Genomic DNA, 12,847 nt, shown 5'->3' on the forward strand with positions numbered 1-12,847 from the left:
GAACCTCATATCTCCTGATTCATCCAGAAAGAATGCATCATCTTTTTGTACCAATCTAATCAGGAACACTTTTGCCATGTCCATTTTTCTTTTTAAGTCAAAAAAGGCACAGAGGAGATTTAGTCTTTTTTCTTTTTTTTTTCTTTACTGGATATGGGGAAAATAAAACCAACCTCAACTTCGCTAAGCCTCTGACATAGGTATCCTGACTATACTTTTCACAGTACAATCATTCGTTTCAACTCTGTGCTTTAAGTACCATCTAGTGGTTAGAAATATATTTGCATTGCTGCTGGAGCATCTTGGATTGGACTCTGATTCCTGTATCATTGAGAGATGGACAACTCGCATCATATTATGAAATGAAATAAAATTTAAAAAATGCTCTTCCTTTTATTATTCTTCCCTTTTTTCTGTGCAATCAAGAAAAGAAAACACTTCATTCATTTAAACGACCTTGCCTCAGTTTCACCTGGAGAATGGCAGCATTTAGCAACTTCAGAAAAGAGGGTTCAGGAAAACTGTAGATGTCCTTTGTTTATTTTTCTTTTACAGATAGAAAAAAAATTGTCAATGCATGAGTCTTATTTTTCTTATACTTTTCAAAATCCTGATTTATTCACTGAGAACTGAACCCATTAGTCTTTGAACATGCATTTGAGAATTGGCCTTCCAATTTGAGACATTTATTACTTTTTGAGAGTACTGCTCCATCTATCTGTCTGCCTTAAATTAATATCACTCTTTGTGTGTTCCCCTTTCTGTATTTTCTCACATCTGTTATATGATCACTAAGAGATAATGCCAGATTCAGTTGTTTGATTAGTCATCTTGCTTTCTATTTCAGTGGACATTGGTTAAATGTATCCATGGTGCCATTCTCCTGATATCAGTAAAGTTCAGCCATAGGTAGATGTAGCCTTTCCACAAAATCTGTGTGATTCTTTTCTAACATAATGCTCCAAATGTTAGTTATGTAAGTCTGAGCTAGTCACCTTTAAATAATCATTTGGGAGAAATTAGGTTTTTTATCATCTTACAACAGACATTTAAGTCAGATTCAGTGAAAATGCTGCTTCAGATACCCGTCTTCTCCACTGATTATAAAAGAAGCTTATCTGCGCAGGTTAGATCAGGCCCTGAGACCTCAGTGCAGTTTCTCACCGCAGACATCTAACGCACTCTGAGGTCCTGAGGCTTTGGGAGACACTGGCCCAGGGACCTGCAGAAGACCTGCCAAGGCCCAGGGGGACCTGACAGCAGCTCAGATGACACAAGGTGACTAAAACTAGACAGTCTGAATTGAGTCCCTCCAGCTTGCAGCTTAGATGACCTAAATGCAAGTGTGCTGTGTGCCTAGATTCTCCTTAAGGTCCAGGGCAATCCATCAGTGCAGCCAAGAAGCCTGGGGAATGACGCTGCTCACCCTGGAGCAGGAACTGGCACTGCTCGGACACGGACAGCACTGCCTAGCACTTCCATGGCTCTAGGGACATGGCTCTTAAAAACCTACCTGGGTACAGAAATTTTTAGCTGTCTTGATTTAAATGCATTATTTGTGAACAGCATCCCACTCAAGGTTTTGTCCGCTAGAATTTTGCAAGACGAATTCCATCACGGAAGGTTGCTAATTTCACCTTGTAAGTCTAACTGGCAAGTGATGTGAGAAAAATAAAGACAATAAAACATTTATCATTCTCACACTGCCTCAGCACGGGTTATTACCCTCTCAGAGTTTGTACCCACAAACATTCAATTTGGTGTTTGTCACAAGTGATGGAGCAGGATCCCATAAAGAGGGTCCTGCTGATGATGGAAAATGTTTCTGTCTCAGTTCTCCTTCCCAGTGGCTCATTTCTGCTCACCCACACTGGAGATTTCCAGCTAGATCTGCATGTAGTCAGTCTAAGTCTGAAGATACCACAAATTTGTGTATGAAGGGAACTCTTATATGATAGCTAAAAAAAGTGAATTAAATTCTAATTGGGAAAAGCAAGAATCATTTAACTAGTTACCATTTAATAAAATTTAGAGATTACCCCTGTTCCTGTTAAAATACTGCTCATGCTGCTTATAGCATATATCATAAACTGCTGCCTAATTTTGAGCCATGAAGTTTCATCCTGGGGAGGGTGCATTTTGACATGGACTCAAGGTTTATTGCTGGGAAACTAGTGGACTTGAAGTCCCTGATGACAGTCATTCTTTTTCAAATGAGCCTAATGACACTGAAAGGAACAGGACCAGCCTCAAAGTCACTGAAGACTTTTTCTGTGGGTTACAGGTGGACCCACATGCAGATTTCCAAGGAAACCCCATCAGCATGAAGCAGGGTTACCAAGCAAGAAGAATGTACATGTCTGTATTATCAGGCAGATACACACCTGGGGTGTCTAGGAATCCATTTAGCTTGAATCCCATGGGGTTTCTAATTATCAGACAAAACAGGCCCTTAAACAGCCTTTCAGGAGGAGTTAGGCATGATTTTATCAGGATGCATTAAGAAGCGCGGCCTTCCCATCAGCCTTGCCTTCTGCTTCCCCAGGGATGGACCGCTCCTGCAGCGTGAGGCGCAGCCTCCCGGAGCCTCTGCCCTGGCCAGGCAGGGCCTTTCCTCACAAGTAACCCCCCCAAACCTCAGCAGTCTTGAGATGGAGCTTAGGAAGTGCAGGAGTGTTTGGCTGCTGTGGCAGGAACCTGAACCTGAGGGATGCCCATCAGCTCCACGTCTTATGGCCAAACTCCCCTGAATTCAGGGGAGACATTCAGAGAAGGACAACTTTGATGCCCCTCTACTAGCTGTGACTTAAATATTCATGGCACCACAGAGCTTCATGTAGGCACCACTTCAGCACAGCTCTGTATCTGCTCCCTCCAACCCTGGGGAAAGGGCAGATGGAAACGAATGGGCATTGCCATTGGAAATGGGAGCATGAAGGCACGATGCAGGCCTGGATGCAAGCTAAACTAGTGAGGAGATTCTGCACTTACTCTGGAAGATATTGTACATCTGTGCATTACAGCACATTTTTGTTATGTTACCCAGAGCGAATAGTTTATTACGTATCATTACCTCCAAACAACAGATAATCAATTTGGATGTGTCCTTTTTTACCTGGACAAACACTGGAAGGCTTTGCAATTTAATGGCCTAACTGTTTGTTAGAACAAATAGACCTATTCAATTCTGAGATCACAGTCAATCTGACGGTTTATAGCTGGTTGATTTCTGCTTCCGAACTGTGAAAACCTGATTTGTTTTGAAGGTGTAAAATTAGCAGTAACATTTTCAGATGCTAACGGATAAGTCCCTTATTGCAAGACATGACTGCACTTGCTCACTGCAGAGTGAAAATAGCCCTGCTCAAAAATCCAGCACAAAGACTATGGCCAACTTGAATTTCACATAGACCCTGGTGTGACGCCATGTGTGAATTGTCCCAGACATTGGCTGTCTGCACAAGGGTAAATTTCAGCCACTAATTTACAGGTTGAAGCAGGAGGTTTTCCACTCATTAATAAATTATATTATATTTATATGGCTCTATAGAACACTGATGGGACACTTGAACCAAACATGGACATTTGAAACAATGGTTCTTCATTTCATCTCTGAAATGATTGGCCTTGGTTAACCATTTCAGCCACTGAAAATGGGTGTTAAATAATGTCCTTTTCATTTAGCAGTATATTCCACCTCGTAATCACACCGGTGTAAATAAGCATAAGGTCCAAAATTCCTGCCTTAAGGATCTTGGAAGGGATCTTGGAAGACAAAGGAGTAAAAGCAGCATACATTGGGAGGAAAGGGAAGAAGAGGAGAAAATGCATTTTACTACATTAACATGTTAGTTAAATCTTTCTATTTAATTGGGTAAGCCAAAGTACATCCCGAGAGCCAGAGAGCCAAGGTAAATTTTGAAAACATCAAAATGGATTTCAGTGAGATGTCTGAAGACGGCAAAAGGAAAAGTCTTGCAAATGAACTAGGCTACAGAAATAGCAGTCCCAGTGAAACGCACAAGGACTGTCAAGATGTTGGGTGGTCAGCGTGGAATGAGTTGCCGTTTCCAGTACGAACACTGTCTCATCCAGCAATATCAAGTGGTACTCTTTCTAGGGAGAGACTTACTGAAGCTGGGACTTCTAGAGACACCTATTACGGCACACTGAAGTACATATGTGGAGAATATGTGATAAGGAGATACTCCTCAACATATAGCACTGTTACACTGGATGCTTCAAGGTGGAATGCGAATGCTTGCAGCACAGCGCTGTTCCCACCCAGCTCTCAATCCAGGGCACAGCTGCATTCAGCTATGCAATTTATATTCATTTGTCTTCATTTTTCATTGTTTTTCTTTAACTTAAATAACTTTTCCTCCTTCCAGGGATTTTCCCCCATGAGGAAAGGTAATTATACAGTAATAATATTACTTCCTTGCCTTTCCCCCAGCCCTCCTTTGGCTTAGAAACCCCTTCTCTTTTAATTCCTTCTCATAAAATTGGTTCTCTATTCCCTTGATCATCTTAATACTCCTTCTCTGAAAGTGCTCCATTTTGGATTTGTCCTTTTGTGGCCTTAGTGCCTCCAAGTGCCTGTTAGAACTTTTTTGTTTGTCTTTCTTATAGTTGCATCACTTTAATGGTTTGTAGACACCATGCAGCTTCTAGAAGATCCAGATCTTTCTCCTTTCTTGCTAATAATTAATGAGCTCTTTTTTAAAGTCAGAAGTGGCTGGGTTAGAACTTCTCCAAGGCTTATGGATGATATCACCGAGCTGGTTCAATAGAGATCATATCAACAGCTCTGAAGAAAAGACCCACATTTGACACAATGTTTTGCTAAGGTTCATTTACAGTTTGATTATCTTACTCTTGCCTACACTGAGATAGATTATTTATTTATTTTTTTAAAAAAAACACTTAAATCATAGAGATTGAATAAAAATACTTGCTGAATTAGGCATTGCTTAAGAGGTAAAATTCACCAGTCTATGGAGATTGTGAGCAGATACCTAAGCAGATACCTTATTCATAAGCACTTCAAACAGGCTGTAAATGAGAAGTAAAAGTACACAGGACACAAAGAACACAACTGTTCCAGTAGCTCTAACTCAGACTGATGCATCCATGGGCTTAGGATGCTTTATTGCCTCATTCAATACTCAGTGTTACCATTAATATTGCCATTAAAAGGGTCCATCATCTAATAATATAGCTAGTTCACACTGCCACTATGATTTCCCCATCACGGAGTTGCCAGGCACTGTGAATAACTGATATTATGCGCACACTTCTAAAGCCTTAGATTTTTTGTTTTCAGTTCTTGACATAACTGATCATATTTGTCAATCTTTTCTTGCATTTTCAATTGAAAGTTTTCATTAAATTGAAGAAAAAAAAATCTACAGTGAAACCTTCTCCCTCTTATTACTGTTATCACTAATATTATCATTGTCACTACCAGACTCAGATGTAAGTTGCTTAGCTCTTTTTACTAAGGCTGCTTACCTCAGGATATTTGTGAGTACCATAGAAAAGGTTCTTCTTGGAACTCCTGAATAAACTTCCAGAAACATTTTGGGACCATGGTGCCATGAGGATTTATTTAGTTATTGCCAGGGATTCATCTTTAAATTAACTGTGCCTTTATAGTACTAAAATTTTCCTTTTTCATTAGTGACATAGCTTAATTGCTTCACAATCAGGGAAAAAAAATTAGAAAGAAGAAGAAGAAGAAAAAAAAATAGTAGCAAATACCTGCCTGACTTAACCACATTAAGCAGCATGGTGCAGAATATAACTTAACACTCCAGTGAACTGTCAGTGGCAGAAGTAATTGGAAATTGGTGGGATAGTTCTTCATGTGATGGGGATGGGAGTTTTTCATGCCCATTTTTAATAGGCAAATAGCTCTCAGGGCAGCTTCATATTCTGTCATTAATTTGTAAAGATCCTTTATAATGTAGAAAAGTTAAGATAGCAAAAAAATTTTCCAATTACATGTTTAATGACTTGGCATTTGTGCTAATGCTATCTAGCACTAATTCACCTGTTAGAAAACAGTCTATCTTTTAGCCCCTGGGGTTAATAGAGTGCAAAAGCCTAGTCTTATCAGAGGGTGGGAGAAAAGTGATTAATTTTTTTCTACAAATAAGAAAGAAAAGCAAGAATGACAAAATTGATTATGAGTTTTTGACTTGATTTTTGAGCTTAGACTATTTATTAAATATCTTTTTAAAGAAAAATAACAAACTTCTAATTATGAGCGTCTGTCTGGCACTCAGTATTTTGCAGGGAGGCTGGGAGATTCCAGTCCCTCTGTACCCAAAATGAACACCCACAGGAGAGAGGCACAGACCCACATTGTATCATGGGGTTGTAGCTGTGATGCTGCATAGCCTGCCCATGAGATTGAGGCCTGCTGCACTTCGTTATGGAAAGGGGATCCAAGACAAAAAATGTGGATGGATCAGTCAATAGACAGATGGATGGATTTATCCTGTCCTCAGTCACACACTCATAACTGCACTGAAATCAATAGCAGATGATTAAATATAACTAAGAGCAGAATTTGCTCCACAACAGAACAGGCATGCAGTTTGTGCAAACGTCCTGATATTCGTTTACATGACTTTCTTTATCAGTCACTGTTGTATTTGCATCTTACCCTGAACAGAAGGCTAGCAAAGGCATTTCTAATGATCCCTTACACTTAAAAGCATTTAAAAAGTCTTTTGAGTAGTGTAAACTGCATATGCCAACTGACTGCTCTGTTGTGAATTTCTGAGTCCACTGATGGGAAGAGAGGCAGTATTTAGTGTGTTCATGCCACATCTTCCTTTGCTTAATATCAGATTTTTCTGTGTCAAGGCTAAACCAGGATTAGCAGCAGAAATACTAAATGCTGTTAGTATTCATGCAGTTTTGCCTATTCCATGTAGAACATGGAGATATTGGTAATATCAAAAAAACAAACCAAAACAAATGATTGTCATCAGTGCAATCTCCAAAACTAGGAGTTTCACATTAAAGATAAGTGCTGTGTAATGGCTGGAAAACAAGCCTAGAAATCAAGGCTTATCTCCCCTGTTCCTAACTCAGCTCGTGGTTCATCTGTCACAAGCTAATGAAGGTTGAATACTGAGCATCCAGAATACTGAAATCCAGTGATTTCATCTGGAATTCGGTAACCTTGGGTTTTGTGAGAAGTCAGCCTGTACAACTCGCTCCTGCTCCCTTTAGAGTCAATTATGGGGTTGTCTTTAATTTTAGTTGGAGAAAAAAATCAAACATCACGCCCTCTGTACCCCAGCATCTCCCATCTGTGCAATGGAAGCAGCGAAACCCCTTCCACCCTGGGTCCTACAGATCTGTCTCATGCTTTGAGATCTAACACTTGCAATGGGCTCGGTAGTGATCTGATTTTCACAGGGAAAATATGTAAATCTCAACCTCATGGTGGGTTTCACACCATCTAATATTAGCTTATGAAACCAGTATTTAATACAAGTTGGTCATTTAGACTCTCTCTGCTGTTTTGGGAGAAAAAACAGGCTTGCAAATAGTGGTACATCCCACCCTCGCATAATGACCAAAGGTAAGCCTCATTATATCACTCTTTAATTGTTACTCTCTCCTTACATTGACTCTAAAGCAAGGTGAGGCTACCAGGCCAGCTTAAATGAGACACTTGAAATGATGTATCCCACTATAACAGTTTAATTGTAAAGGAATTAACAATCTTTTGATTATGGCTTGAAGTTTTATTTGGATTCAGATGCTATGAAAATAGACTTCTCTGTAAGAGGATGGATAGATGGGCTAAATTTTGCCTTCAGATGCATGGTCAAAACTCACAGCTTTTTATTATTATTATTATTATTACTATTCTTCTTGGTTCTTATTCAGAACAACCTAAAAGAGATGTTCAGGTATTTGGGGGGAACAAGGGGTGCAGGTGAAAATATGAACCCACTTTTATAAAAGATTCAAGCTTGTTTTCTCTTAGTTGAAAGTGATGTGCCCTCATTCCCATAGCAAGGAACATTTCCTTTAGTGCAGCTGACAAGTTTTTCAAGGTGTTTCTGCACATCCTGTAGGGAAAGCAAATTGTCATCAAAATTGAAAATTCAGAATATGTTTTTTTTTTTCCCCTGAAGGTCCTTAGGGCTCTTGAAATGCTAAGTAGAAAACCGAGCTCAATGCATATGGAGGAGATTTTCATATTTTAAAAGACAGACAGAGTGTCAGCCGGCAGACGCAGCAACTCCAAGAATCTTCAAAAAGGCAGAAGCAGAAAAGTTTACTGCTTGTTCGGCGGACATGTTATTTTAGCCTGTGTTCTGCAGATTGAGAGGCAGATTGCCTAGGGTCAGAGGGTGACCCTGCCCTGCAGCATTAGTATTACTCCCTTTTTTTTTTTTTTTCCAAGTGCAAATTTACATTTGGCTGCAACCTGCCTCCTTAATGATGGATCAGCCTTTTGTGCAGGTATAAGCTCTGATTGATGGGACATGGGGATAGGAGAGGAAACTGGAGAAAACAAGTTTATAAATTTGACATAAGATTTGAATCGCAGCAGGAACTCTGCCAGTCTCCTTAGGCATAAAATTGGACTGGCTGGAGATATGTACTGCATGTATGATGTTTCAGCACTTACTGCTTTCATTATATCTTTACTTAGTCAGTTAACAGACTACCGAACTTGCAAAATCTGGCAGACTTTTTTTTTTTAAACAAATCTTGTGAAATAAGGGGAAAAAAATGGAAAACCTGAAAACTATATACCAGCTCCTCATCTGGTGTAATCCAACGTCATTTAATTGATTTCATTGAAGTTACACAGATTTACTCTAGCTGATGACCTGACTCAGTAATTACATTTTGCTTTAGAGTTTTTTTCCTTCTGAACAGGCTGTGTTGACTTTTCATGTTTCCTATTATTATTTCTTCCCTTTCTTTGTTTTGAGAATTATATGGCTTATTGACTAAACAGCGTTAGAAAACTAAACTTAATGGGCCAAAACTCTTCCTCATTGTAACTTTATTGAGTTCAAGTTATATAGGGATGAATGAGTTCAGGGACTCCTCCAAGGAGGGTTACTGCAGAGGCGGATTCTATGACAAATGGAAAGTCCACAGCTTTGTTGTCATTTCAGTGGAAATTAAATGTTGCAAGAAGCCCAATGCTTTCAGCTCCAGCCAATGCCATGAGACCTGAGGGTACTGACAAGAAAAAAGTAAAATCATACCTCATTTTAATGCTTTAGAAAAAATCCTTTAATAATACAAAGAGTGCATTTAATAATACTCCTGTTCACGGCCTACCTATTCCCTACAGTACTCTGAACTGTATGGCCAACCAGAATGGCCTGCTGACAGATCTCATCTTCTCCACTGTATCTGTACCAATGAGAACTGACATCCATTCCAGGAGCAAGGAGACACTGTGAAGATCTCGTTCCTTAAAACCGCAGAAAAGCAGCATCAGTCTGGATAAAGCCCAGTGAATACAGATTCTTAGGGATGGGATAAAAAACAGAAGGTTTCTAACTGGCAATGTTCTGCGACAACCTTCTCATGGGTTTAGTGGATCCAAAGTCCTTCTTGCTTGTAAAATGGTACTCGAAACAGATTAAATCAGCTGGTGCTGGCAACAGTGAAAGACGGGACTGTATGTGTGAAGAGATCCCTGCTAGTCCTGTTTTCCTCTCAGCACAAAGAGTGATGCCATTGTGCTTGGGCAGAAGATTGGGAAAATGAGGACCCAGAACTGAAAGCTGATTCTGTGGCAGCGTAACTTACTGAGAAGAAGCCTGGAACAGAATAAACAGGTAGAAATTATTGTGCTTTTTACAGTAATGTTTAGGGTCCAAGCCCTGTGAAGCACAGTAGAAATGCATAAGGGTATGTGACTGTCCTCAAAGAATTCTAGTCTAGAACTCTAGTCTAAATCTAACAGTCTTAAATTGAGGAGATATATAAAATCAGCAGGGAACTGAACCTGAAGAATACTGAGGCTTTTTTGAGTAAAATATCATTCCATAAGCTCAAGTTATTGGTGCTCTGAGTTTTCAAATAGTGCTTTACTCTATTTATGTTGTCTGGATGAGAAACTGAATCCATACGACCACCTTTGTGAGAGCCTCAAGTCTCTCCAGGGGGATAAGCTGCTGGCTGGACACTGTCTGTTAGACTTTGGACGTTTGTTCCCTCTCCATATGGTCTAGATCTGATGGTCTTCAGAGCACAATACAAGCACAGCTTTGCTCCAAGGCTTGAAGTGAGAGAAAAGTGAATTTGTTGAGCAAAACAATACCCCTAAGTTTGATTTTAACTCAGAATGAATGCTCTTCTTACACCTAACTATTGTTCTGCATAGATATTAGAAATTATTCCATACCTACAGTATATGAATCAGTGACCTTTTAATGCATCTATAAATAAATTTAAAACATACATTTGAGGAAAGCAGAAGGTGTGTTCTTTTCTTAAATTGTATTATTACTCATTTTTAAGGAAATGGAACAACAACTGTGTAGAATTCTATTTTATTCTATTGTGGTTCTGAAGACCTGCCCATCATTGTGGTATCTGAACAGCAGAAACTCTCTGCTGCATATTCAGCACGTAAAGTTTTCCTCAGGATATTACTAGAGGGAAAAAGGCTGTTGCCAATTCAGTTTTAGTTCCAGTTCATTAGTGACTGAAAGTCATTACCATCCGACAGATGTACTAAGGGTTATGTACAGTTTTTAGTTGTCTCAGTCTGGTTTCTAGAGGACAGATGTCCACATCCAGAAAAGACGACAGAAAGACAGAAAGACAGACAGAATGATGGAAAGACAAAAAGAAAGACAGAAAAAGAAAAAGACAGAAAAAGAAAGAAAGAGAAAGAAAAAGACAGAAAAAGAAAGGAAGGGAGGGAAGGAGGGTGGAAAGTAAGTCAGACAACATAGCTACTTTCAGCAACTTTGCTGAAAGTCTCGGCAAAGAATGAGAGATGTGGCTAAACATATGAACTGATCAGTCCTCTTGCTTATTGCAATAGTCCTACTAGCAGAAAATAGACGGTACATTGGCAGGAACGTATGAGAAAGCATGCTGTGCTCTGGCAGATGGTATATACTTCTTATTAGGAAAGAGAGATTGTATTTTTTTCTGTGCCTATCAATAGAACATGGACCGCAAGTGATACTTTTGCTTCAAAACACGGAGAATAGCTAAGAAAACCATGCTAGAAATAGTATTCTGTACTGTACCCACTGTATTCTTAATGCATGATGTAACCTCATCATGCTCCAGGGACCTGACAAATTATCAAACTGAGAAATAGAAAAGTGATGGGAGAGATTTTAACATGAGTGAAGCAATCAAGAGTGGCACTGCCATGGTTTCACATTGCTTGCATTGCTTGCACAGTTTTTCCAGTGGTAAGAAAGGCACTATCAGTAAGTATCTAAATCTAGGTATAGCTAGTTCGTTTCTCATACTCTTCATGAGAAAAATAGATTGGATTTTTCTCTGTGTATCTTAATTCAGAAAGTTCGCAACTGCTTCCATGTGTTGAGTTAAATTGGTGTTTCAAGACAAAGCAGGGCAGGGACAGAGCCATGGCAGGGCTAGAGGTGGCACCGCTGTGGCCTGGCGGGGCAGGGGCTGGTGGCGCCAGGCTGGGCTGAGATGGAGCTGGGGCCAGGTGGGGCGGGGAGGCCACGGGTGGGCAGGGACTTGAAGCCTCTCAGTGCCTTCAGGGCCTGACAGCTTCATCGCATGTCTGGAAGGGCCAGATGTACGTTTTCTGTTGTTAAGGTGAAGACTGAAGTTTGCTTCACGATGTACTTACAGCACCAAAAACCCAGGCTTTCTGGTTTGCTTCCAGAACTTGTCCCTGTTATCACATATATGCAGTTTTCTATTCAGTATATTTGCTAATTCACTCCTGGATTCCTTCCTGGACTAAACTTATTAATCCCTTTGGAGAGGACACCCAAGTAGAGTTGCTAGGATAGCTTGCTCCTGCATTTGCAGCATGGGAACAAACTGTGCCACCTTTGACACCCTGTGCTTGGAATAATCCTTCAGTAGGCCACAAACAGGCAATACCACAATACGCCTTCCTGCCGTGCACTAGCTGCCATGCTGTAAAAATAATCCTCTTGCAGACTGCAAAACAACCTTTACATTATATTAGGCACTTTGAGCTGACAAACACACACATAAATAGTTATGTCTTCTGGCCAGAACAGTGGCCATTGGCATCTAGAGGGGATCCAGGCCAAACACTATTGTGGTGTAGATACAGATGGTCCCATCTGCAGGGGCCAAGTCAAGATAGCGTAGACGTGAGCCATTTGCACTGCTTGACCTCAGGGCAACCGCCTGTGGTGGATGTTTTTAGCTATATAGACATAGACCCCGACTCCTGAGTGCGCTGAAGGATCCATACAGTAGCAGCAGAGAGTAAAATAGAATTTTATGGGAGAAATAATAAAAAATAGTACTGATTTTGAGCCAGCCAGCTTGTGTTTTTTCTTTAAATATGTCTCTGCTGTAGTCACTGCAGTTGAGTTAAAGGACTATGCTTTCACTGGAATATAGTGTGAATATGCCTAAGCTACTTACTTCTGGGTATGTCTCTACTGATAAATAAAATGAGGCCAAGGACAGTTCTCTGGCTCTGAAATAAAGTGCACAGACTGGCTGCATCAACCCTCCCTAACACCTGACCCTGGGAACCCATGCTACTCTACTGTGTGTAGTGTCTATACTATATGCCACACTATACCAGTTATATACTAGACACTACAGATACCTCAGGCAAGACCCTGTTTCAGTAGTA

Source organism: Dromaius novaehollandiae, chromosome Z, assembly GCF_036370855.1.
Source record: "Dromaius novaehollandiae isolate bDroNov1 chromosome Z, bDroNov1.hap1, whole genome shotgun sequence".
Taxonomy (NCBI): Eukaryota; Metazoa; Chordata; class Aves; order Casuariiformes; family Dromaiidae; genus Dromaius; species Dromaius novaehollandiae.